This window comes from Pocillopora verrucosa, chromosome 1 (genome assembly GCF_036669915.1).
Source record: "Pocillopora verrucosa isolate sample1 chromosome 1, ASM3666991v2, whole genome shotgun sequence".
Lineage (NCBI taxonomy): Eukaryota > Metazoa > Cnidaria > Anthozoa > Scleractinia > Pocilloporidae > Pocillopora > Pocillopora verrucosa.
The window spans coordinates 3332361-3345300 of record NC_089312.1 but is presented as its reverse complement, the minus strand read 5'-3'; the positions used below and the strand labels follow the sequence as shown (position 1 = coordinate 3345300).

Sequence of the window (12940 nt, the reverse complement as noted above, 5' to 3'; positions counted from 1 at the left end):
CGTTGTTAAGAAATTTCTTTTGCCTACCTTTACTTTCTTAAGTCTCATTCCATACGACTGTAGCCAAGAAACAGCCTCTTCAGTGACGAATTCGCTGCTATAATTCATTATTGTTTCCGACGCACGTGGTCTAGGTTCGACTAATGCCATCACAGGCAGCTCACGCTCACGTCTCGAGAAAAAGCCAACGATTAATAATTATTCGTTGTGTGACTCGGTGTTCAGTTACGAGAGGAACCGTTGAAAATTTGAACAGTTTATAAAGAATAGTATAGGGAACGAAATATGGTCGAAAAAGAAATTTATTTTTACATTTTCTTTTTTTTCAAAAATTGCACCTCGTTGGGGCCAAATTGGTCAATCCTACTTGGCTCTTGGAAGGGCCAAATTGAGAAAAAGTTCCAAAGTAGAATTCATAGGGGCCAATTCAGATTTTGGAGGGGTCGAAATGGTACCTGTCCCGCCCGTTTTGGCTCAAATAGTCCAAAACGAACCTTGATGGGCCAAACTGGCCCTCGAGAAATTGGGGCCAATTTGGCTTTTGGGGTCAATTTGGCTCTTTTCATTTTACAGTGCATGTTCTACCACGTTCACCCACATCTATCCTAAGTTAACCATATTCTACCACGTTAACCCACATGTACCCTAAGTTAACCATGTTCTACCACGTTCACCCACATCTACCCTAAGTTAACCATATTCTACCACGTTAACCCACATCTACCATAGGTTAGCCATGTTCTACCACGTTCACCCACATCTACCCTAAGTTAGCCATGTTCTACCACGTTAACCCAAATGTACCCTAAGTTAGCCATGTTCTACCACGTTAACCCACATCTACCCTAACTTAGCCATGTTCTACCACGTTCACCCACATCTACCCTAAGTTAACCATGTTCTACCACGTTAAGCCACATCTATCCTAAGTTAGCCATGTTGTATCTCGTTCACCCACATCTACCCTACGTTAACCACGTTCTACCACGTTAACCCACATGTACCCTAAGTTAGCCATGTTCTACCACGTTAACCCACATCTACCATAAGTTAGCCATGTTCTACCACGTTAACCCACATCTACCCTAAGTTAGTCATGTTTTACCACGTTAACCCACATCTACCCTAAGTTAGACATGTTTTACCACACTGTAAAATGAAAAGAGCCAAATTGACCCCAAAAGCCAAATTGGCCCCAATTTCTCGAGGGCCAGTTTGGCCCATCAAGGTTCGTTTTGGACTATTTGAGCCAAAATGGGCGGCACAGGTACCATTTCGACCCCTCCAAAATCTGAATTGGCCCCTATGAATTCTACTTTGGAACTTTTTCTCAATTTGGCCCTTCCAAGAGCCAAGTAGGATTGACCAATTTGGCCCCAACGAGGTGCAATTTTTGAAAAAAAAAAGAAAATATAAAAATAATTTTCTTTTTTCGACCATATTTCGTTCCCTATACTATTCCTTATAAAGTGTTCAAATTTTCAACGGTTCCTCTCGTAACTGAACACCGAGTCACACAACGAATTAATCGTTGGCTTTTTCTCGAGACGTGAGCGTGAGCTGCCTGTGATGGCATTAGTCGAACCTAGACCACGTGCGTCAGAAACAATAATGAATTATAGCAGCGAATTCGTCGCTGAAGAGGCTGTTTCTTGGCTACAGTCGCATGGAATGAGACTTAAGAAAGGAAAGGTAGGCAAAAGAAATTTCTTAACAACGTATTTTACTGCAACTTTACATTCACAAACTTGACCGCTCCGTTGATCTTTGTTCGTATCTTATCTTGCAGAAAAAGACGGTTGCGATGGCCAAGATCTCCTTGCAATCGCCCAAGATGCAGACTTACCAAGGCACTACATCCCTATTATAAAAGAGCGTCTAAAGCTCAAGAAATTGATTGCAATGAACGCTGAACCTAGAGATGACACGAGTTCTTCGTCGGTACGATAATTAATTTTCCCACCAGAGAATTTGACGCATGAATGGTTCGCCTCTTCTCGCGAGTCCTGTTGAGTCTCAGCGGTTTCGCAACTAAAGTCACGTGATCAGATTTTGGCGCCGAGAGATAGAAACGGTTACAGTTCGAATAATGCATTTGCACAAGATGGATTTAACTTATTTCAAGGTTCTCTGATTTTAGGATCTCTCACTCTGAATTCTTAATCTTTTTCTTGAAAAGATGAACTGATATTCTTATGTCTATGTCTTTGTTTGCATCCACTTAAGCTGATTTTTTGGCTCTCACTCTTTCAGCGTGCAGAATCAAGTCCTTCGAGTAAGACGGTTCAAACGTCGATTGATGATTCAGATAACATCAAGAAAAGGGTAAATCGCCCAAGGATCTCTGTTTTACTGACGAGGCGACAGAACTGAGCACTGTCTAAGTAAGTTCTTGTATATTAAACTTAGCAGGATGGTGAAGAGTACATTATCTATTACTTTCTTTCGATTATATCCTAAAGGAAAATACACAAGGTGCCAGTTGGTCAGTTAAAGATGACAAATCTCGGGGATTGCACCTACAAAAATGGCGAGATTTGCTTTATTTTTATTGAAATATATTAGATATGTATTTACTTGCACCATGCATAAAACAAAGTAAACCCAATTTTTAAATCTGGTAAATTAAAAAATTAGAGAATTGATAGGATGTTATCAGACAGTTTAATTTTTTTGAAAACAAATATTTACCTACAGGTTCCTCCTGAATGGCTTTCAAAATTCCAACTACCATCGAGGGTAAGAAACTTTTCTTTGTTTTGTTTTTTAAGTCTACAAGCAATCCTTATTTATTCATGAATACTGCACTAAAACTGAAGTGCATAGAGGTATGATTTCTTTTCTTGATAAGTACATATACAGTTTGGTGAAAATACATCATTGATGATCACCATTATTGTGTTTTTACTTCTTATGCACAGTTTGTAGTCGCAAAAATTTACTGTTCTCCAACAACAAATTAATTTGCTCATTTGTTTGTTTTTTTGTACAGTTCTCTGCCTCAGTAGAGTTGGATACCCAGAAGGGATATCTCATCAGCAGCCTAAAGTACTCTGAGCAACAGTGGATTGCAAAAAAAAAAAATTATTGCAGAGTATCCTTGTATGGTTAGCAGGATACTAGACTAAGTTGACTTGGAAACTGAATGGATTGGTATGGTCTAAAAATCTATTGCTTCACCTCTTCTGCTTGCAGTGAAGAGAGACAATTTTGTGGTGCTGAATCTCTTGCCTTAAACTAAAAAGTTGCAAAATAATCACTCTCACCTTTTAAGTTCATGACCTTTGTTCTTGTGTGTTTGTCATCACATGCATTTAATGAAGTTGTGACCATTTTGGAGGTACAAGTCCAAAAACTGCTACTTTGGTACTAAGATGAACAGCTAAAATTTCTGAGCCCATTTGCCAATGAAGTCCAGATACAAAGGTTCAAGTACTTTGGGGTTGTATTAATTTTGCCTTTTTGTTTAGTTTTTTTGATTTTGCAATTTTTTAAAATATTCCTGTTGTCAAACCATTAGATAAATATTGGACATAGAATAGCTGATTTTTTTCAGATATTTTGGGAGTCATACATTAGTTTTTCAAGTTTTGAATGGGAGACAAATTACACACATTGAGCTAAACTTCCACTTCCATTTCTGGTGTTTTAGCTTATAGTTTTAGAAAAACAATATATATATATATGTCAATGTGGGGGTAGAGTCTACCTTGGCATAAAGTGCTCAATGTTGTGGTAGCAAAGCTAAGTATACATAAGTTAAAGAATTAAAGAGGACACATCAATTCTCTGTGACTCTGAATTTCGCACCTAAATGCTTGTCAGACAGAACTTTTCTGTCTGACAAGCACTTAGGCACAAAACTCAGTCACAGAGAATTGATGCGTCCTCTTTAATTCTTTAACTTAAGTGCGTATATATATATTCTTTTTTTTTTCTGGCTACAGGCACTTTTTGCACTTTGGCTTGATTTTAATGTGGTTGTAAAACTTGTTTTTATTGCATAGAGTAGCTGATGTTGATTCAGCAATCAGAGATTATGTCCAGCACAAATTTTAATTGTTGGAGATCTTCAATACATCAATCACCTGAATATAGTAACAGAGGGAAGTGTAATTTGTCATTTCTCACAAGAAAAGATTCTTGATGCTCTCATTGGGTTACTTGGCTCATTTATATTTTCTTACAATCGGTCAAAGGCAATTTTGACTTTTTTTAGAGCAAGCATTGCTTGAAATTGGGCACAGGCAGACTCTTGTCACTGTTTCCTCTATTTTCAATGACTTGGCAAGTGCCTGCGGTAGTACTTGCTGATAGTTTATATTTTGATAATATCTAAGGTAGCAATATGAGTGCATGTATTCTCACATCCACTGGAAGAATACTCTTTGCTGCTCTAAGGCTCTTTGTTTTTCATATGCACAAATCAAACAAGATCTATATTCTTGTGCAGGAACTGGACCATTTGTTGCCTCTGTCTAATTTTGATAATTTTCTGTACTTTAAATCAGTCTTAATTATAAGCTGCTTTACATTACCACATTTGCTAAGTCATTGAAAAGGGAAGCTTTACTCACAAGTGTCTCTTGGGTGTAATTTCTTGCAATGCTTGCACTGTTAAGAAGTATACTGATTTAGGGAAGAGATCTATTTTAGAAAATGGTTGAATTAATGTTAAATATGTATGTATGTTATATTCTTTCACTTGATGTTTCAAAGTTTGTCTGTTTTATACCACAATTAAGATTCTTAATAACTGTAAAATCAGGTAGCATAAAAGGTTTTTACATAAACAATATCTAGAACCTAATAAATGAGTGTTTGAAAGATAAAGTATGTGCTTTTATTTTCATTATTTGAATGTAAGGGGGAAAATCAGCATGGAGAGGAAAGAGCCCTCTACTTCTGAAGTGGCCCACATTGGAGCTGAATTGGCTCTTTTTAAAGGGGCCATTTGTGGGAGGGCTGAAATTTCAGGGGCTGTTTTGGCCCCTATAAATTTCAAAGTGGCCCCTGTATTTTTCAAATTCACCCTTCACATGGTCCAATTTGGCCCCTATAACGGGGTCAATTCAGCCCCAAAATTGGTGCCAAAAACAGCCCCATTTCAATGGGGCCGAATTTACCCTAAGCGAGTGCCAAACTGGACTCACTCGTTTAACCCACATCTACCCTAAGTTAACCATATTGTACCACGCTAACCCACATCTACCCTAAGTTAACCATGTTCTACCACGTTAACCCACATCTACCCTAAGTTAACCATGTTCTACCCCGTTCACCCACATCTACCCTAAGTTAACCATATTCTACCACGTTAACCCACATCTACCATAGGTTAGCCATGTTCTACCACGTTTACCCGCATCTACCCTAAGTTAGCCATGTTCTACCACGTTAACCCAAATGTACCCTAAGTTAGCCATGTTCTACCACGTTAACCCACATCTACCCTAACTTAGCCATGTTCTACCACGTTCACCCACATCTACCCTAAGTTAACCATGTTCTACCACGTTAAGCCACATCTATCCTAAGTTAGCCATGTTGTATCTCGTTCACCCACATCTACCCTACGTTAACCACGTTCTACCACGTTAACCCACATGTACCCTAAGTTAGCCATGTTCTACCACGTTAACCCACATCTACCATAAGTTAGCCATGTTCTACCACGTTAACCCACATCTACCCTAAGTTAGTCATGTTTTACCACGTTAACCCACATCTACCCTAAGTTAGACATGTTTTACCACGTTAACCCACATCTACCCTAAGTTAACCATATTGTACCACGCTAACCCACATCTACCCTAAGTTAACCATGTTCTACCACGTTAACCCACATCTACCCTAAGTTAGACATGTTTTACCACGTTAACCCACATCTACCCTAAGTTAACCATATTGTACCACGCTAACCCACATCTGCCCTAAGTTAGCCTTGTTCTACCACGTTAACCTACATCTACCCTAAGTTAACCATGTTCTACCACGTTAAGCCACATCTATCCTAAGTTAGCCATGTTGTATCTCGTTCACCCACATCTACCCTACGTTAACCACGTTCTACCACGTTAACCCACATGTACCCTAAGTTAGCCATGTTCTACCACGTTAACCCACATCTACCATAAGTTAGCCATGTTCTACCACGTTAACCCACATCTACCCTAAGTTAGTCATGTTTTACCACGTTAACCCACATCTACCCTAAGTTAGACATGTTTTACCACGTTAACCCACATCTACCCTAAGTTAACCATATTGTACCACGCTAACCCACATCTACCCTAAGTTAACCATGTTCTACCACGTTAACCCACATCTATCCTAAGTTAACCATATTGTACCACGCTAACCCACATCTGCCCTAAGTTAGCCATGTTCTACCACGTTAACCTACATCTACCCTAAGTTAACCATGTTCTACCACGTCAACCCTCATCTACCCTAAGTTAGACATGTTCTACGACGTTAACCCACATCTACCCTAAGTTAACCATGTTCTACCACGTTAACCCACATCTACCCTAACTTAGTCATGTTCTACCACGTTAACCCACATATACCCTGACTTAGCCATGTTTTACCACGTTAACCTACATCTACCCTACGTTAGCCATGTTCTACCACGTTAACCCACATCTACCCTAAGTTAATCATATTGTACCACGTTAATCCACATCTACCCTAGGTTAACCATGTTCTACCACGTTAACCCACATGTACCCTAAGTTAACCATGTTCTACCACGTTGACCCACATCTACCCTAAGTTAGCCATGTTCTACCACATTCACCCACATCTACCCTAAGGTAACCATGTTCTACCACGTTAACCCACATCCACCCTAAGTTAACCATGTTCTACCACATTAACCCACATCTACCCTAAGTTAGCCATGTTCTACCACTTTACCCACATCTCCCCTAAGTTAACCATGTTCTACCACGTTAACCCACATCTACCCTAAGTTAACCATGTTCTACCACGTTAACCCACATCTACCCTAAGTTAGCCATGTTCTACCACGTTAACCCCCATCTACCATAAGTTAGCCATGTTCTATCACGTTAACCCCTATCTACCCTAAGTTAACCATGTTCTATCACGTTAACCCGCATCTACCCCAAGTTAACCATGTTCTACCACGTTAACCCACCTCTACCATAAGTTAGCCATGTTCTATCACGTTAACCCACATCTACCATAAGCTAGCCATGTTCTACCACGTTCACCCACATGTACCCTAAGTTAACCATGTTCTACCACGTTAACCCACATCTGCCCTAAGTTAACCGTGTTCGACAACGTTAACCCACATCTACCCTAAGTTAACCATGTTCTACCACTTTAACCCACATCTACCCTAAGTGAGCCATGTTCTACCACGTTAACTTACATCTACCCTAAGTTAACCATGTTCTACCACGTTAACACTCATCTACCCTAAGTTAGACATGTTCTACCACGTTAACCCACATGTACCCTAAGTTAACCATGTTCTACCACGTTAACCCACATCTACCCTAACTTAGTCATGTTTTACCACGTTAACCCACATATACCCTAACTTAGCCATGTTTTACCACGTTAACCTACATCTACCCTAAGTTAGCCATGTTCTACCACGTTAACCCACATCTACCCTAAGTTAACCATATTGTACCACGTTAATCCACATCTACCCTAAGTTAACCATGTTCTACCACGTTAACCCACATCTACCCTAAGTTAACCATGTTCTACCACGTTGACCCACATCTACCCTAAGTTAGCCATGTTCTACCACATTCACCCACATCTACCCTAAGTTAGCCATGTTCTACCACTTTAACCCACATCTACCCTAAGTTAGCCATCTTCTACCACGTTCACCCACATCCACCCTAAGTTAACTATGTTCTACCACGTTAACCCATATCTACCATAAGTTAGCCATGTTCTACCACGTTCACCCACATCTACCCTAAGTTAACCATGTTCTACCACGTTAACCCACATCTGCCCTAAGTTAGCCATGTTCTACCACGTTAACCCACATCTACCCTAAGTTAACCATATTGTACCACGTTAATCCACATCTACCCTAAGTTAACCATGTTCTACCACGTTAACCCACATCTACCCTAAGTTAACCATGTTCTACCACGTTGACCCACATCTACCCTAAGTTAGCCATGTTCTACCACATTCACCCACATCTACCCTAAGTTAGCCATGTTCTACCACTTTAACCCACATCTACCCTAAGTTAGCCATCTTCTACCACGTTCACCCACATCCACCCTAAGTTAACTATGTTCTACCACGTTAACCCATATCTACCATAAGTTAGCCATGTTCTACCACGTTCACCCACATCTACCCTAAGTTAACCATGTTCTACCACGTTAACCCACATCTGCCCTAAGTTAACCGGGTTTTACCACGTTAACCCATATCTACCCTAAGTTAGCCATGTTCTACCACGTTCACCCACATCCACCCTTAGTTAGCCATGTTCTACCACGTTAACCCACATGTACCCTAAGTTAACCATGTTCTACCACGTTAACCCACATCTACCCTAAGTTAGCCATGTTCTACCTCGTTCACCCACATCTACCCTAAGTTAGCCATGTTCTACCACGTTAACCCACATCTACCCTAAGTTAACCATGTTCTACCACGTTAACCCACATCTACCCTAAGTTAACCACGTTCTACCACGTTAACCCACATCTACCTTAAGTTAGCCATGTTCTACCACGTTAACCCACATCTACCCTAAGTTAACCATGTTCTACCACGTTAACCCACATCTACCCTAAGTTAGCCATGTTCTACCACGTTAACCCACATGTACCCTAAGTTAACCATGTTCTACCACGTTAACCCACAACTACCCTAAGTTAGCCATGTTGTACCTCGTTCACCCACATCTACCCTAAGTTAGCCATGTTCTACCACGTTTACCCACATCTACCCTAAGTTAACCACGTTGTACCGCTTTAACCCCCATCTACCCTAAGTCAGCCATGCTCTACCACGTTGGCCCATGTTCTACCACGTTCACCCCCATCAACCCAAGTTAGCCATGTTGTACCACGTTAACCCCCATGTACTCTTAGTCAGCCATGTTCTACTACGTTGACCCACGTTCTACTACGTTCGCCCTCATCTACCCTCAGGAAAGCATGTTTTACCTCATAATCCCCCATCTACCCTGAGTTAGTCTCGTTTTAATCACGTTTACCCTAGTCTACCCCATTTTAAGTTCGTGTTTTTTGGTTGACCGACATATACGTGGAGTTAACCTTGTTTTCCTACGTTTAGGGCCACTTAACTCAATTGAGTCTCGTTTAAGTTTGTTCACCCACACATACTCTGAGTTAGGCACGTATTTGCACTTTCATCCTCATGACAACTGATTAGGGTTTTAATATTGATATATCACGATATGATTAGTGGCTTTTTATTTATAAAGGCAAAGAGGGTTTTTGATACCGTGAAGCGTAGAAAGTTTTCTTTAAGAAATAGGGTGTTACGGGTTTGATGGCCTTCTCTCAAGTGGCTCTATTGGTGGCTAGAAAACAGTCAAGGTATATATTTAACTATCAGCAACAAGACTATCATTGCATAGTATTGAAAAGCAACGTTTGGGATATTGTCAACAAGATATTCTTAGAACTAGCAAAAACGAAATGCAGTTCATTATTTGATTCGTCATCAAAAATGTGGGAATATAGTTTCCTGGTTAGTTTTAAGTTGCCCTTTATCCATGCAATTCCTTTAGACTTAATCCTTTTTTCTTCACCTCCTATCTGTCCGTTGCGTCTCCCGTTTCAGTGTAAGATTGCTCGTTTATCGTCAAGTAATTTAAAAACTCATGAGGTAATCATCTGTCCTGAGTTTTATGAATTAAAGGTTATTTAGAAAATAAGGGAGTAGAAATTCAATTAATAACGCAGTTACGAAAAGAATTGACTAATTACTTTCTCCAGTGGAAAACGATACCGTACTCAGGTGTACTTCGCAGAAATTTTGCTAAGAAATCTCGGGAAGGGTGATGGGGTTCTTGACGATAACATAAATCCCACTTCGAGCATTCGTGTAGTTTGTTTGTTTAAGAGAGAAACACCCCTGATATCACGACAAAGTAAGGTTCTAAATAAAGTATTTTAAGGTTTTATTATTACAGTTATCATTTCTGAGTGAAGGCACTGGAATAATATCGATGTTTCTGAGTTTAACAAACAAACTTCGATAAACACTCTCATATATACGAAGGGCATATGAACGGTCCAAGTGCAGAAGTTATATCATGCGCCACACGTTTAAAATCAGCCGAAACGTTAGAGCAGTGAGGGGGAAGGACAATAAATTCGTATCACAGTACAACCAAGTTTTTATTACTCTGAATGAAAAAGGTGAAGTGTTAGGATGGCGCCTTACTAAGTCCACTAAATTTTCAGAGATAGAAGACTTGTTACAAGGAATAAAACAGAGGCTGGACAGTAAAGACAAAACCATAAATATGGTGTGCGTCGACGACTGCTGTAATGTGCGAAACAAATACACTCAAATATTTCCAGGTACTGAGGTGAAACTTGATCTGTTTCATGCGTGTCAACGAATTACAAAAGCTTTAAACAAAGCTGAGACCACTGCAAATTCGTTCATGCGAGAGTTTTCGCAAATTTTCAGAAGAGATGACGACCAAGGTTCAGCCAGGCTGAAATACACCCCAGCTAAGGAGCAGCTTGAAAAGAATTTGAATTCCCTCATTGAGCGTTGGATTAATGTCCCCAATAGTCCTTTAGGAAATTCTCAAACTACAAGAGAAATAGAGCATTTGCGTCTACACATCCAAAAAGGGTGTCTCTCCCATATACCTCCAGGATGTGGTACAGAAAGAAACGAGCAGCTGCATAGGCTTCTTAACCGTTCACTTATCACGGGAGCCACGAGAATTTCTGTTGAGCTTGCCATCGCATCATTATCTGTACTGTTTTATTATCATACAACTAAACTGTCTGCCTTCCGTCATGATTGTAATGCAAGAGTAGTGCCCATAGTTCCGGTGAATAGCATAGACAATTTGCAACACGATAACAGTCCTCATCCACCGTTCACGACTGGTAGTTCAGCAGTTGAAGAGCAAACTGATGAAACTCTTGGCGAGCCAGCAAGTCATTCAGATATGAATCCAGAGGTCACGATAACTGAAACAATAACTGACCTATGCACGGATTATGTGGCTCAGTCTATAATAAATGTGGCGTTCAGCATCCAAGAAGTTATAAGCAATGTTAATGCACAAAGTTGCAATAGAGCATTTGACTCTAGCAGTCTGTTGTACTTGTTGAAATTTTCCAATCTTCTTCATTTAGATGATACTACCGAAAGTAATTATTCCAATATAAGCACCCACACTGAGGATCTTAAAAGGCACCTAGCCGGATTTGGACTAGAGATTGAAAGCGTATCTAAAGACGGGGATTGCGCATTCCGAAGCATAATAAGGCAGCTACTTAAAATGGATTTTGACAAAACCAAAGGACTAGAAGATCACCTTCGGTCGCTAAATTTGATGGCCGGTTCTGAAGACGAGGATACATTTACCCTACGACAGCTTTTTGTTGAAGAATTTATTAGAGGGGAGGACGAATATTCGGGATTTGTAGCGGAATCGACAACCACGCTTACAGAAAGAGCTAATGAGTTTAGAATGAAAGGTGTGTTTGATCGTGAAATTGGAGACTTGGTGATGAAAGTCTATTGTAACGTCCTTAAAGTTTCGATTATCATCATTACCTCAAGTCGCTCTACACCTGTCGTTCCATTTGTGCCTGATAGTCCATCCGATTTTGTTATCACTCGTATAATTACCGACCGAATTGGACTGCACTCTGTCCTATTACCATTACTAGTCATAACTTTAGAAAAATTCTGGAACATAATCGAGCACCGATAGGACAACGTACCCGTCATGCTTGTAATTTGACGGTATAAGACGACAGTTGATACTTACCTCTGTAAGTGTACAATGCGCGTCATGTGCGCGTGCTATTGTCGTGTAAATATAACACAACAGCGCGCACACATGAAAAGCATTGTACACTTACACAGGCAAGTGTCAACTGTCGAGTTAACTGTTGTTTCCTTTTTGTATAAAAATGCATTAGTGAATTCTAGTCTCTTTCTCAAATTCGTCATAGTTTTGACTAATTCGTGTCGTCCAATTCTATCTCTAATCATACTCGTGATTAACAAGTCGTACTTCAGACCAACCTGATTAGTGCACAGTTCTATTTATTTTCCGTTGCGATGTCTACATACGTAGATATAAATTTGTTATGGACTTCAAAGTCAAGTATACTGTAACAAAGGTTGCCATATCGATGTCATTACAATGATAATTAGCAGGAGATAATAGACTCTTGTTGATGATAGTTAAATGTTTAGCTTGACTGTTTTATAGCCACTTGGTAAAACATGCTTAACTTAGGGCAGATGTGGGTGAACGTTGTAAAACATGCTTAACAAAGGGTAGATGTGGCTGAACGTGGAAGAACATGGCTAACTTATGGTAGATGTGGGTAAATGTGGTAGAACATGGTTAACCTAGGGTAGATTTGGGTGAACGTGGTAGGACATGGCTAACTTAGGGTAGATGTCGGTCAACGTGGTAGAACATGGCTAACCTAGGGAAGGTATGGGTTAACGAGGTACATGCCTAACAAAGGGTAGATGTGGGCTAACGTGGTAGAACATGGCTAACTTGGGGTAGATGTTGGCTAATGTGGCAGAACATGGCTAACTTAGGGTAGATGTGGGTTAACGAGGTACAACATGGTTAACTTAGGGTAGATGTGGGTTAACGTGGTACAACATGGCTAACTTAGGGTAGACGTGGGTTAACGAGATACAACATGGCTAACTTAGGGTAGAT

The 12940-nt window shown here is 40.1% G+C and overlaps 1 long non-coding RNA gene across 2 annotated transcripts; it reads left to right on the top strand.

Annotated features, from left to right (window-relative positions):
- Positions 1-1860: 1860 nt before the first annotated feature.
- LOC131783544 (uncharacterized) lies at positions 1861-4818 on the top strand. Of its 2 annotated transcripts, none has more exons than XR_010716918.1 (4): positions 1861-1941; positions 2254-2384; positions 2698-2739; positions 2993-4818. It is a non-coding gene; the product is annotated as an uncharacterized lncRNA (long non-coding RNA). The 2 variants fall into 2 exon arrangements; XR_010716917.1 differs by lacking the exon at positions 1861-1941 and adding an exon at positions 2059-2125.
- Positions 4819-12940: the final 8122 nt, after the last annotated feature.